The sequence below is a fragment of the Cupressus sempervirens genome, chromosome 5 (assembly GCF_028749045.1).
Source record: "Cupressus sempervirens isolate cs-2001-9-10 chromosome 5, ASM2874904v1, whole genome shotgun sequence".
NCBI lineage: Eukaryota > Viridiplantae > Streptophyta > Pinopsida > Cupressales > Cupressaceae > Cupressus > Cupressus sempervirens.
The window spans coordinates 9,000,043-9,015,250 of record NC_143122.1 but is presented as its reverse complement, the minus strand read 5'-3'; the positions used below and the strand labels follow the sequence as shown (position 1 = coordinate 9,015,250).

The window sequence follows — 15,208 nt, the reverse complement described above, 5'->3', positions numbered from 1 at the left end:
TATCTTTGATCATTTCTAGTGATGGATCCTTTGAAGATACTTGTCCATTTGATGTAACCTTCTGATCATCCTGAGAGTTTTGCACCATTCCAATGAAACTTGAAGGATTCTCAGCAAGCTTAGATGCATATGGTGATACATCATCTGCAACATTGGTGTTTTGCACAAAATTATATTGTTGGACATTGGATACCCCTCTTAGAGGATGTGATACATTTTGAGAAACAATCTTTGTGGGGGCGTCATTGAATCTTTCCAATAATGTATCTCTAATTTCTGAAATCTTCATCAATTCATATAGTAGAAGACTCACTTTAATTTTCTTGAATTCCTCTAGTACATAAGAACTCAACCTCTTCAATTACTCTCTAGAAGGACTTCCTCTCTGTGTTTGTCCTAGATTTTCACATTGCCTTTGTTCTCCTTGTCAAGCAAAGGATTGAAGATTATTCCTTCCTTTATCACTTTGTGAAGAATTTGTCATGGGAGATTGGCCTCTATCTTCTTGAGAGCTCATGAGTTATTGATATTTAGGGGAGTCTCTAAGAGGTTCAGGATTATTGTTCGCATTTGGATGTAGGGGAGTTGAAAAGTTATTTGGAGGAATTGATGATGTTAATGGCTCATGGTTCCTATAATTCCTCTGATACGTCTTTATTGGAGTATTACCAGATGTTTGTTGATAAGCTTGCACTTCACTTGTCCCTTCCACCAAGAAACTATTATATAGAGGAGGGAATACAAATCCATCCTTATGTAGTGATTCATTCGGGGATACTAGTGGAGGTTGATTTTTTGGTGGGACTTGATAATGTGGCATCTCTATAGGACCATTTGCTGAAGCTAGTGGGAATTTCTAATTAGCTTGTATTGGCATGTAATCTTGAGAATCAGGAGGAGGAAACTTAAATCATTAAAAACCAATGCTTGGTCATATCTTGGTGAGGGTACCATCTCATATCCCGTAGGAGGAGGATTCTTAGATGTGGTAGTGTTCCTCACTTCTGCCTTGTAAATATCTGCTGCTCTTTGAAATTTGTGAAATTGTAATTCAGAATGTTGACTAGTCTCATGTAATCTACACCATCCAGATAGTGTAGCTTCTACTAAGAAAAATTTATCAGTTGGGTGATTCTTAGATGGAGGATTATCCAATGGTGATGGTATGCCTCCATTATTTGGATTAGTGTTCCATGATCTTCTTTAATGACCTTGGTTATTATTATGATATCCTTGATTACCTTCACTGAATCCTTGGTTGTGTCCTTGCTTACTATCATGATGTGGAGGGGTATTCCCTTGATAGCCTCGGTTGCTACCTTGATATGATTGATAATTCCTTTGTGCATTTTGCAATTGATTATTTTTATTTCTAAGGTAAGTGACCTCAGTGGACAACTTTTTCGCTTGTTCAATCAGATCTCTCATCTCATCCTTTTCCTCTTGAGTCCTTGTAGAATTTTTCATGTTCTGGAGATAAATTGGTTGTGTGGGCATTGCCTGCGACATAGGTGCTCCAAGGTGTAACACCAACTGGCTCGGAGGGGCATGAACTAGATCGATAGTTGGAGCATAATTCAAAGCTCCTTGATTCAATGCATTTGCATTTCCAAAATAGCTAGGTGCTCCATTCATAGTTGTCGGTGATTGTAAACTAACTTTCTCTGCCTCAGCATATGTTTGGATCAAACTTGCAGGAGTCGGATGAGTTTTTTGAACAAACATAGATGTGAAATAGTCTAGGGCTGCATAGTAGATAGGTCGTGTTGCATCATCTCCTATGCAATATGGATCACGCAATCTTGAATAAGCCCTTTGAAATCGATTATTGAAAGCACCAATTGATTCACGTTCTTGTCTACTTATCTCAATAAACTGCCTATAAAATTCTACAGGGGTGATAGGCAATCTAAACTTCCTGAGGAATGCCTCCTTCAACTATTGTGAAGTCTATATTGAATTTGAAGGTAGGTTGATATACCAGTAAAATGATTCCTCACCCAATGAATAAGGGAATAGTCTACATGCAACATCCTCATCTTGCACGTTTCTATTCTGGAGGACATCCTCAAAAATTTTAATGTGTTCATCAGTAGTGCGGTTCACATCATTCACAAAGAATTTAGAACAAAAGTGTTTAGGATTCTTTGGCATCTTATTGTATGCAGCAAACGTTGCAAGGGGTGATGCATTCTGTGAACGCCATTGCTGGGTCATTGCTGGAACTTGTTGTTGGATAGTTGCAGGTGAAACAACATGTATAGGTATTTGCACAAATAACTATTGAATTTGTGTAGCTCCTAGTGGAACTCCTCCCTGAATTGATCCTTGTGCTTGATTTTGAGGTGGTGGAGTTTGGAATATCCTTGTGAGATTAGCTACACTTGGTGAATTTTGACTCATAGATGCTTCTTTATTTCCTCACCTAGGCTTTGGATCAAAACTCAACTCTTGTAATTCGTGCACTCCCAGGGTGAATCTCAAGGATCTTCGATGTACCTTGGGTGAGGATGAATTAATGTTCTCCAGTATGTGAAACTACTATGAAATCTTTTACTCAAGCCCTCCTTCTAGCGCCAATTTCTATTGATGTGTGTTTTATGACACACCAAACAGTAGAACAAAATACCAAAATATCTTATTCTCTCTTGAATAAAGTCTTGTGTATGCTAAGATTACTAGAAGATCATACAATGACTTCAAGGTTCCTTTAATACCAGGTCTTAACTATGGATAAGATTGGTGGTTGATGTGATTTGCTGATGATCACAAGGGGCCTTACATGTTTATTCATATTCATTTCAAGCCATTCTGGATGTGGGAGCTATCTTAAGGTTTTGCAATGAAGCGCTTCTTTTTTTGGATTTTTCACAGAATATGTAGAAATTAAATAGGATGGGGTTTAGGAATTCTATTCTAATCCTAAGGGTAGTGATAACAACAAATAGTATTCTAGTGGACAAATTCCTCAATTTACTGAATTTCGCTTCGCCAAGTTATACTACAACTAAGTATGAACCAGTGCAATCTTCAAGGGTTATGCCAAATATTTTCATATCACTGCATACAACATCATAAAGAACAATGTATACAAATGATAGAAGTTGAGCATATGCATGAAAGGGGTTCAGGCTAACTTTACCCAATGAATTAGAATCACTAAAATGTCAAAAGTATGAACCAAAGGAATTCATCAATACACCATCATATTCTCCATTGTAATCACCACACATTGACTATGCTAAACTTAATATACTTGAAGAGATTTAGGAGAACAAGCAAGCACTAAGACACGTCAAGTATTCACCAAACTCCAATGAAAACTTTATTATCTCAGTAGCTCATAGCAACAATCTCATAAAAATCTTCCCTTACAAATGAGAAATGAGGCCTTTATATAGGTCCTCGATTACAAAAGGTAGCTCAAATGATCACAATAACCGATGGCCAAGATCATGCCACATCAGCCCTAATTAGGGTTAGGGAAATGGAAAGGAATTTACTTTAATGCCACAAGGAATCCACTACCATAGTGGGTAATAAATTCCCACTATGCATGCTCATTTAAGAAGGAGTGGGGTGTAATAAATGATCCCTACCCACTATGCATTTAATGCATCTATCCTCAATTTCTTCGCTTGAAAGATCAAAATCGATGTAACACTATTTCCAACTCCTCTATACTGATGCTTGGTGCAGATTCTTGTTTGAATTCTAGAATTGCAATTGATCTTTCTACTTTTCCCAAGCTTTCATCCCAATCTAGTAGTAAGTCCTTAGTAGTGTGCACTATATTTGAGAAGATGGAGAAGTTCTAAAAATCATCTCTTCCATATACATTTAGCTAAAAGAATTCCTCTAACTTGACTTTCAGATTATCAGTTGTCATTTCTTCTTCCCCCAATCTTTGTGATAACAAGAATGCAACTGCATTTGATATTCCTTGCTTGATGTTATCAACAATCTTTTTCCATTGACTGGATTCCTTGGTAAAGCTCTCAAACATTTCCTTAGCCATGATCACTGCATTGTACCATCGAATAAAATCATAGACATCCCCCTCATTGATAACTTGACCATCAATCAATTCTTGCTTTGGCATATCCATTAGAGTTTGAATGTCGTCAATCACCTCTTCTTGGTAAATATGCTCATCCACCCATGATTCCTCCATGCACTGGATCCTAGATACTGCAGCCAATGCCCTATTGTGCACTTGCACTATTTCTTCTGTATATTTGAAGGCTACCTCCTGAATTCCTTCGATCCAAATCTTTGCACCCTGAGCAATGCACTTGATTCTATCAATATCACCTACCACTTCACTGGAAATACCTATTGGAGGGACAAATGATCGACCTTCCTCTCTTACTAGATGAGGCAAGTTATTGATGTACTGACATAAGGCCTAAATTTCTCTTTTCTACTTTTCATACCCTTCTTCTACTTTCTTCAGCCTATCCTTCAAAGCCTATGTGGAGTCATCAAATTCTTCCAATATTTGCTCTCAGGAGGCCAGACCAAGATTTACTTCTGTAACATGATATTCATCTGGAACAATCTGATTTTTCCCTTTGTCAACTGTGGGAGTCGCAATCTGCAAGATTCTAGATCCTGATTCTCCTCTAAAGAATTTAGTATATCTTTTTGCATTTCCTTGTTCTTTTGATCGCTTTGATCGGTCCAAAATTTCCTGTAATTCAATTGTTGGATCAAACTCCTTTTGTTGATGCAATTGAATTCGTTGCCTCAACCATTCTGGAATGGGTATACTTTGGTCCCCCGAAATTACCAATTGTTCTTTCCTTTGGACTGCTCAAATGTCAATCTCCTCTTCACCTCCTAGACTATCCATTGTAACCTTAGTAACTATAGCTTCGACACTTGGAAGATGTATTGCTACCCCTGGAGTTTCTTCCTCTAGTGGACCATCTCCATCATTAATCATTTATCGCTCTAAGATCATAGCAACACTTTCTTCTGTAGCAATATCTTTATCTCTCCCTCTTTCTTCCATGGATTTTTCATAAGCATTTATACTCAACCTATCATGAATTGGCCTATCCAAATTTTCTTCTTGCTCAAATCTCTTTATACTTGTCCCTACATCCTGCATTTCAAAAGTTTCTATCTCTTGGACACTAGGAGTTAAACTTGGAGAAGAGGGAGCATCTCTGTGTTTTTGCTTCTTATTTTTAGATTCTTGGATGACTTCCTTAATCCTAGGATGCTTTTCTCGAGGTACCTCCTCCCCTTTTTTGGTTCCTACATCTTCAGATGGAGTTTCTTTTTCTTCAATAGTCCCTTTAGATATTTTTCTTGATCTTTCATCCCTGAGTGGTCTGTGTCCAAGCAACCTATATGTGAATCCATTAGCTGGTGCAACTAATTTTTCAAGCTTACGCTCAATCCACCACTTTTTAAAATCTAAGACTGGTTTTGAAAGGGTTTCGAGATCTGTAATTTCTTTCTTCTTCCAATCAAATGGTTGAGCTATCATTTCTAGATTGAATCATTTTCACATCACATTTGGGTCCTCCTCCATTTGATTAGGAACCTTGAATAGGTTGCATGTTGTAATAATGTTCAATGGTAGTCTTGAATGCAATCTTTTTCTAATCTCGTTCTCGTCTACTGTATTTGTCCAAAAGTCTTCAAGGTGAACCTTGTGTTGGTGCTTTGACCTTCCTGCTGATGAGATCTTGTTGAAAGGAGCAAAATCATTCCTCTTTGGATAAAGCGGAAGGAGAAAAACGTGGAGCTCATCTGATGATTTCTTTGCAGATTTTAGACATGGGCATACGTCAGTTTTCCCTTCTCCTATGGAAATTGGAAATTGCAATCCCAACTTCTTCCCTTTCTGAATCTTGTAATATGCAGTAAGTTGTTGAGTAAGCTCTAACAAGACCATCTTATCCATTGGATACCTAGGAAGTTTGTATGCCTTCGTAGAGAATCCTTGAACTTGGATGTATGAAAAGGTAGGAAACCGAATGAACCAAGCATCATATTCTTCAACCAACTTCATTGCACCCATTGACATTCTTAGATGTGTCCTCTTTCAAATCAATGCTGCCAAGACTTGTATCTCCAAATTTTGTCCACTTTGACATGATTTTGGATTCAGGGTAGAATCCTCTCCTTTCATTCTTTATCAATTGTCCTCGCATTTCTCCTATTCCCTGGGCTCTTCTATTTTCCTTTCCTACAAAATAGAAAACGTACATACATAAAAATATGCAAGGAAAGTATTAAAAACAACAGATATGACTTGTCCATAAGAAAAAGATTTTGGATTTTCACCAAAATTTCCATACTCCTTTCAAGATTCACAGAAAAAGGAAAAAAGCTTGTTTTGCCGATCTATATATGTTTGCTCTCATATTTTCCTACTACAATTATTCATAAAAGTTGGGAGGATCTGTCTTGAATTGAATTGAGTTCATGATGGTTAGGATTAAGAGTGATTCAGTTTGCATAAGGGAGGTGTGGGCAGATAATCTAGAAGAAGAATTTGAGCTGATCAAAGGCATGGTAGATCGATACCGATATGTAGCCATGGATACAGAGTTCCCCGGGGTTGTCATAAGGCCATACGGGAGATCCGGGAGCAAGGTAGAGTACCATGACTATACCTTGAAAGTCAATGTGAACAACCTCAAATTGATCTAGTTGGGCATTACTTTCTCAGATGAAGAGGGAAATTTCCCAAAGTGTGGTATGAGTCAGCCGTGTGTGTGGCAATTCAATCTGAGGGAGTTTAACCCCTTTATGGACCTCCATGCCCCTAATTCCATCGAGTTGCTAAAGCAGTATGGGATTGTTTTCAAGAAAAAACAACTACATGGGAATCAACTCAAGGGGTTTTGCGAAGCTTTTTATGTCCTCGGGTATTATTTTGAATGAGAATATCAGATGGGTTACTTTTCATAGTGCTTATGATTTTGCATATTTGATCAAACTTTTGAATCAATGTATTCTTTTTTCATGATTTGCAGGTCATGCTTTTCATGGAATGAAGGATTTTGTCCTTTTCCAACAATCCTCCACTATCTTAAAATTGCGTTGCATATTTAGCAGGATCAGACTTTTCATGGAATGAAGGATTTTATCCTTTTTCTTCACTGATTTAAAACTACGCTCAAATGCTTTTATGGAAAGTGGAATTTTGAAGGAATGAAGGAATTTTGGTTTTTCCATGACTTCTTCATTCTTGCGCTCCGCAAAAGAAGGAAAAAAAAAGCTAGCAAATTTTTTTTTTAAATAGAAAGGGGGCCCCCAGCTAGGGCGATGGTGACTGGCAGTCACAACAGTACTCTCTCATGTTTGTTAGACCATAGAAACTGAAGTTCCATTTAACCTCTCTCCACCTTCACATAACTTATAGAACGTAGAATTTCTTAGGAGCTTTGCATCATTAATAGATCTAGGCCAAACTATAAAAATATCCATGAAAAACATGTTACTATCAACAATGGCTTGTAATAGCATGTCGTAGTTATGATCACAATCATACCAATCAAATGAACATTCTTTTGCAAGAAGCTCAAAATTGACATGAGTAACATCTATAGCACCGTAACAATTTGGAAAACCTTGTTTTTGGTGAAATCCATGCTTGAAAAGTTTAAGTGTTGGTTGATCACCTAGCCATTGTATGTAGTTCTAAAAGTTAGCATGCATGGTATTGAGAAACTTTGTCACAACTCTTGCAGTTGTTGACTTCCCATATCCAAAAAGCTCACTTATGTTAATCATAGTCATACTAGGTGACAATCTTAAAATATCAATAGCCACTTGCTTCTCAACTAGAAGCACTCTATTTTTGATAGATGTTGATAAAGATAGAGATATATCACCCTGCTTGAGATCTTCATATAATGATTCACATAAAAATTGGAACAATACATATGGTAATATAAATATACTATGAAATTGTTTGACATCACATTTAACTTCAAAAATATAATGGTTCCACCAATGCAATGAACATGGTTTGATATACCACTCACCACTAACCTTCCCCTCCCATTGAGAAGTAGAAAATTTAGAATTTAGAAGTAGACTTTGTTGTTCAGAACATATTGCTTGAAGTTCCAAATCTGGTTCATCTTCTACCTCATCATCTAAATGATAAGAAGCTTCAGATGATTCTTTATTATTTTTCTTAAGTATGTTATTTGAATCCTCAAGATCATTCCAAACTTGCAATGCTCTTTGTTTTATAACTAGAAGAAATTCTAACAACACTCCAATCTTTTTTCTATTATTGAAATCCATCATGTACTACAAAATTTAAAACAATAAGTTTTTAAAATATACTTGAAAAATAAGAATACAATTTGATGTACTCATACATTGTAAGAAGTTTCATTATGTGTACAACAATATAGTTTAAGATAACATTGTGAATTAATAAGTGTATAAAGAACTAAGATCAATCAATTTGTCAAAAATGCAAGGATTCTTATTAGTTTCTAATTTTTCTCATTGGATTTTTGTTCATAAATCAGCTATAGTCATATCATAAAGAATTAGTATAGAATGTAATGATATTCTAAAAAAAATCATGACCACTCATAAATTATGCCAAGAAGCTTTCTTATTAAATTCCAATTTTGTTCATTGCTTAGTTGTATGTACATCAGTTATAGTCATATCATAAATAATGAGTAGAGTAGCTAATGATATTTCTAAACAAAATCATGATCCATTCTTATTAGTTTCAAATTTTCCTCATTGCCTAGTTGTTCATAAATTAGTTGTAGTCATTTCATAAATCATGAGTATAGAAGATACTCTTAACAGTGCAAAGAAACAATGATTGAAATGAGTACAAAAAATTGACAATAATATTATTGTAATCGATTACATGTCCTAAATTGTCAAACTAATCAATTGATAAGAAGATTTAAAATCTTATTTTCCTATTTTGAAGTGTATAACACTACTAACAAAAATGTCAGTTGTCTTTTTCAAGTGACTGGCTAAGTTTCAACATTGCTTCAACCAATATTGCTAAGAGTTGAAGCCATTCTCATTTGGACATCAATTTTCTTCTCTTCAAGTTTCAACAACCTCTCTCCATTCATGTCATTATTGTTCATGTGTTGCTCATGATGTTTCATTCATCCATCCTCAACCATTTGGAGAGAAGAAATAAGCAACTTATTATTATCAATAATAATATCCTTCACACCCATTGAGCTAGAAATTGACTTTCATTTTTTCCCTATGCATTGTTTGTCCTTTTCACTACCATTTTTAGAGTGCATAGTATTTTCCATATTTGGTGTTCCAAGTTAATTTGTTGGTTCATCTTCATTTGGAAGAGTGTTATAAGTAAATGCATTTTTTCTATCTGAAGATTCAATAGTGATGTTTCCTTGATTGATGGCTTGATCTTTACCAAATGCAGTCTCCATTGCATCATAAAGTTCAAGAACGAACTTTGTAGGAAGCTTTTTTTTCTATCCTTTCCCAAATTGTCATATTCCAATAACTATCATGACCAAATGGAATGTTATGTTCATAGTCTCTAATTCTCTTGTAGTCAAGTTGAATGTGCTCACAACGATATCGGCATTGGTTTGTTGTGCAAGAAATGCCATGAGAAATACAACATTCTTGAATTATTTTCTATTTTTAGTAGAATTTAATGCTCTCTTCATTGCACCACCACTTGATTGTGTTTCTCTTTCAGTCTTTTTAGCTTCAATCATAATCATTGTGTTTGCAATTCCCCAACGAACTCTAGTTTTAGCTTGAGATTGTACATTAAACTGAGTTTATGTAACATCTACTTCACTAGTTCGAACTACCTTTTCAACAATCATTTCTTCATTGTTAACTTGAGTACTAGGAACAAAATTTGGATATATATTTTCATTCAAGGAGAACACACTTTCATCAATATCATCTTGTGAGAGCATTGAAGTGAAATTTACAAAGCCATGTCAAGGAATTGGGTGATATGTTGTGTTATCCATGACAAAAAATATTTCTAGTACCTACATTAAAAATAACCAAATTAACCAAATTCAGCCTCTTACAATTGCAAAATAAATCAGCTCACATGACAAATAGACGAACACATCCTATAATAATGAGACTCTAATAGGTAATAAGGTAGAACTGTCTTTATCAATTCGAAGATGTAAACTTGACATGATAGTGTTTATTGTCCAATAAGAACTTGTCTAAGTTGCTAAATTTTAAGGCAACTATTTTACACCCTATTTCAAAAATGAAAGAATTTATCCAAAATTAATTGCAATTACAGAAAATAAGCTAGCTACTACAAAAATAGATAATGATTAAAATAGTGATCAAATCAATCTATGTTAAGTTAATCCATAAGCTAGTACTGCTATGTTGAATTGAGTAATATCTAATGGCTTTTACTTAACTTCTTGAGATGACAGATGTAGGGTTCCCTATATGTACTTGATAATTCAGGCCAACTAAGTCAACTAATATGACAAAGATGAACTCATTCTATATGAGAAACCTCTAATAGATTATAAAATACATTTAACTCTTATCAAATCAGATATTTAAACTTCAAATAAGTCAACATTATTGTGCATTATGAAGTTATCAGATTCTAAAGCAACTATTTTTTATCTTATTTTAAAAGGAAAGACTTTATCTAAAATTAATTAGAATTACAAAAAAGAAACTAAATACAACAACAATAGATAATGATTAATGTAGGAAACAAATCTATCTATTTTAAGTTCATTCATAAGATAGTACTGTTAGAAGAATAGAAAAATTTAAAATCATAACTCTATGCTACAGATTATCAGAATAGGGGATTTGTGTTTATGGAAATGTTAAGTACATGGTTGATAGTGATTGTAGAAACCATGGCTACCATCATTCTTCACAAGAAAATTGTTGCAGGAAGTTTTAATAAAACAAAAATTGTTCTTTCTTGGGATAGAGAAGATTTTTCTAAAAACATTTTAGTGTCTACAGGATATGTTGAGCTTCTTCGAAAGACATTGGGGGACATTCAGATGCCTTGGTAGAAGCAAGTCTAGTACAACCTTTTTTGGCCCAAATGTAATTTTTTTACGTGGTTGGTGGTCCATAGCTGATGTCTTACATGAGATAATTTATGCAAGCATGGCTTCCAAGGACCCTCAATGTGTGTTCTATGTTGGACTAGTGACGAAAATATCTCTCATCTCTTTTTCCAATGCTCTTTTACTAGACATATTTGGCACTCTTGGTGGAATGTGTGGAACCAATCCTGTTGGCATGTTTCCTCACTAGAAAAATTCTTTTCTCACTAGGGTAAGGTTCCTGTCAAGACTTCATTTCTTCAAGTTGCCTGGTCTCTTGGACCTTCTATTATTTGGCATAGCTGGTTGGAAAGGAACTGTCATATCTTTATGTATGAGTTTTTAGAGGTTCCTCACTTATGGTGGAAAATTATCCATTCTTTGGGGGAAGTTATTTCTGCAAAACGTGACACTTCTGAGGCCATGGAACTAGGGGAGGATATTTTCAATAGTCATCTAAATATTCCCCCCTCACATGGAAAACTACTAAGAAAGATGTGTAGACATCCCTTACAAAAGATAAATAGGGTGAGGAAGTGGAGTGCCCCTCCATAGGGTATTCTTAAAATCAACATGGATGGGCCTTCTAAGGGAAATCCAGGTCCTATTGGCATTGGTGGTGTAATGCCCCGCCAAGGGATCCAAAGAATTAACCTAGAATTTCACTAAGTTTGGTAGCATTTTTATTTTTATTTTAAACATGAAAGTAAATACCACATATAACTTATGCACAATAACGGAAGCAATAGAAATGTCCATCTGAAAGTAAACATAACATACATAACATATTACATTCTTTAAAGATCCCTTAATGTTGAATTACATCCAAATTAACTAACATACATGAATCCGTCTAGTACAACAACCACATGAAATAATAATGATAAGTCCAATTTTTATACATTACATTTCAAATGCTCAATCATCCACTGTACATGTTACAGGGTATGACAAGCTCAAAAGAATATACATATGTAGAATAAGGTACATCATCCTATTCTAACCCATGATACATCGAAGTAACAATAATCACATGATACAACATCATAGAAGATCAAACATAATAAACTAAGTGCATGGTTCCTCCCAATCGTTAATAGCATCATTAGACCATTGTAGATCCTAGCCATCCCTCCGTGTGTAACATTCCAAATCACCGAAGAGATCATCGATATTAACATAGTAGGAATGTCACTCCTAACATATACAACATCATATGTTGAAAGTAATCTAACATGCAAATATAAGCATAAGATAACATCATCTAACATATGCTAATCATCAATGAAAGGATGCATATCCACCATCATGAAGGATGCATCAACCACGATGTCTCAATGAATCTCAAATGATAAGAGTGGAAAATACACTACCACCCAACCGCATGGTACCTAAGTGGTCCACTCCCACCATGTTGAAGAGATAATCTCAAGTCCCAAACAGGCTATCCAAAATCACATAGCACAAATCTCTTTAAGTCCAAGAATCCTAAAAGTATACTAACTCAAAGGTTCCAAACAAAAAATCGACATCTAATCTCAGAGGCACACAATGACATGTAGGAACCTACCATGTAAGTGGGAAAGTGTCATCACATTTTTCACGTACAAGTTACCCTGGCACTTAGCTAAACTCCACGGGTCCATACTGATCTCATGCAGCCACTAGTATCCTCTCATACTGATGAGGCATGTAGTGCCTCTTCCATTTGACTTTTTTAAGTCGTCCTGATGGATGCAACCTTGCTGATCTTTTGTTGTGATGAGATCATGATTGTGACCCTGAGTGGTCTACACTGTCGAGGTGTTTCGATTTATGTTTCTATATCAGTTGCTTCGATTATGCTTTTGACTGATCTATGAGATTACGATGTGATTTTTGGTTCACTAAGGTTGTTTTGTGATTACCCTGAGATGTGTGCAAAGATTGCACTATGTACTTTTTACCATGCTACACTAGACTAGGTTCCTGTAGCAGTGGTTAGTCATGTTTATGATTGTGTTTGCTTATGTGTATTAAATGCCCTTTTAATGCAGAGTAATCAATCATTATTAAATTCTTAAGTAACTATAATGGATTGTTCTTGTTGAATTATTTGGTTATGTGTTGCAGACATTTACCTTGTTATATTTCTGATTAGAGAGATATTTGTTACTCATGTTATGTTTACATTTGAGAGGACCCGAGGATGCTGTTTAGTTAATCATATTGCATGATGATGCCATTTTGAGATGACAATGTGTTTTATTATGATATCTGGTTATTTGGTATTTGGACATACCTCTGATTCTGTTATGTGATGGATTTAATGCTATGGTTATTTACTTCATTCCTACGTTGTTATGCCTTTTGCAAACGTGAGTGATGTAAATAGATTATTTTAATATAATTAAATAAATGGTTAAATTAGATGATTTAATGCATTTATTGCTTCAGCTATGTTATTATATGCAATTGCACTTGATCGTGTTGGTTAGTGTGCAGGATTTATATCCCTGGCAGTGGCACATGGAGTTAGTGATTCAGCCATTCATATTTTACAAATGTCGTCCTTGTATGGTCGATGTATCCTTTACTAAAATGTTTAATTTAAACCTTTTAGTGATTATTAAATCCAAACTCATTGCATTATGTGATTAGACCAGTAAGCATGTTTGTACATTTAGAGGTTCACGTTGTTGCGAAAGTTATTTAAGGAGATTTATGTGTTTTTGGGTTTTCAAGCTTTTTTATTGATTTATTTTAATTTCTGGCAGCTTAGCTATAGATGAATTCCTATTTATAGGAATAGCCTGTTTTCGTTTGGGTCGATTCGGGGTTTAACTAGATTGGCTAGTTAAATGCCCTAATCGATTATTCACCCGAAAAGTGAATAAGTACCCAAAAAGGAATTTAATTCCTCACTTTTCACTTTCAAATTGGAAAGTTGGAGAGTAAAACCCAAAATCCTCTTCATGAGGATTTACTGTTTTGTTCATTGTGGGAGCTACGGGCGTGGGATTGTTGCGAGGTTGGGCTCATTGGATCCAGCTCAAGGAAACCTTGGATTGTTGTTATTTTTAGCTACTTCTATGAGATATTTATTTTATGGTGCAGATTTCCATTTTGCCCTTTTGGCTGTGAGGTAGGGCTTTCTTGTTTTATTATTTCTGCTTCGTTTTTGCTTCTATTTTTGGTAGCCATTTGTTTGGAGGCTGAGAACTAGTGTTCCCCTCCATTTCTGTATGCTAGTTCTACCCGATTGGGCGGGTATGAACATTTTCCTATTTTTTGGGATGAGGGTTTGGAATTTCACGCCGTTATGCTGGCCATTCTTGCACACGGTGTCTGATTCCATTTATTTTTGAATTTTTGGGGTTTTTGAACCCAAAGGCCAAATGGGTTTTAATTTTGAAGATTTTCAAATTTTTGGGGTTTTTACCTCGTTTTGTGTGCTGCCTTATTTTTTTGGATTTTCTTGACACAATGTGGGTTGTGAACCTTGATGATCCATTTGGATATCAGTCAGACCACTTTTGCACTTTTATGTTGCATTGGGATGCATGTTGCATCCATACTCTCGACGTTGTGTTCGGTTGAGTGATTTTATACTTGTTATGGTTTCTTTTAGACCTTTACTTTTGTTTTATGAATGGTAGGATTCATGTGGAATCCATACTCTCGGATTGAGGTCGGTTGAGTGAGTTCATGATGTTGGAAGATGAAGATGGGGTGACTGAGAGGGGAGGGGTGAATCAGTTATCACAAAAACAAATTCAACAGTCCCAAAGATGCCTTAAACTTAGTTGCTGCTGCTACTCAGTAAACACATACATTACTGCTTAAAACTTGATAGATGTTTAGTTAATTTATTAAGCATTTACTGAAATAAGCGACCATGCAAAAGAAAGTAATCATGAACACAGTAGACACCAGATTTACGTGGAAACCCAATATGGGAAAAACCACCAGCAACTAGTCACCAATTTTCACTCTTCTGAAGTGAGCCCTATTAGGAGCCAACCCTGTTAAAGGTTACCAAACACACTGTTAGGTATGACCCTGTTAGAGGATTTAATCACCCTGTTAGGAGTGGCCTTGTAAGAGGTCTTTAGAACAATTCAACTGAATTGCCACCCTGTTAAAGGATTTATGGA

General features: G+C 35.5%; 1 pseudogene; it reads left to right on the top strand.

Moving 5' to 3' along the window:
* The first annotated feature begins 6,422 nt into the window (after window positions 1–6,422).
* LOC149554338 (putative CCR4-associated factor 1 homolog 6 pseudogene) lies at window positions 6,423–6,991 on the top strand (annotated as a pseudogene).
* The last annotated feature ends 8,217 nt before the right edge of the window (window positions 6,992–15,208 follow it).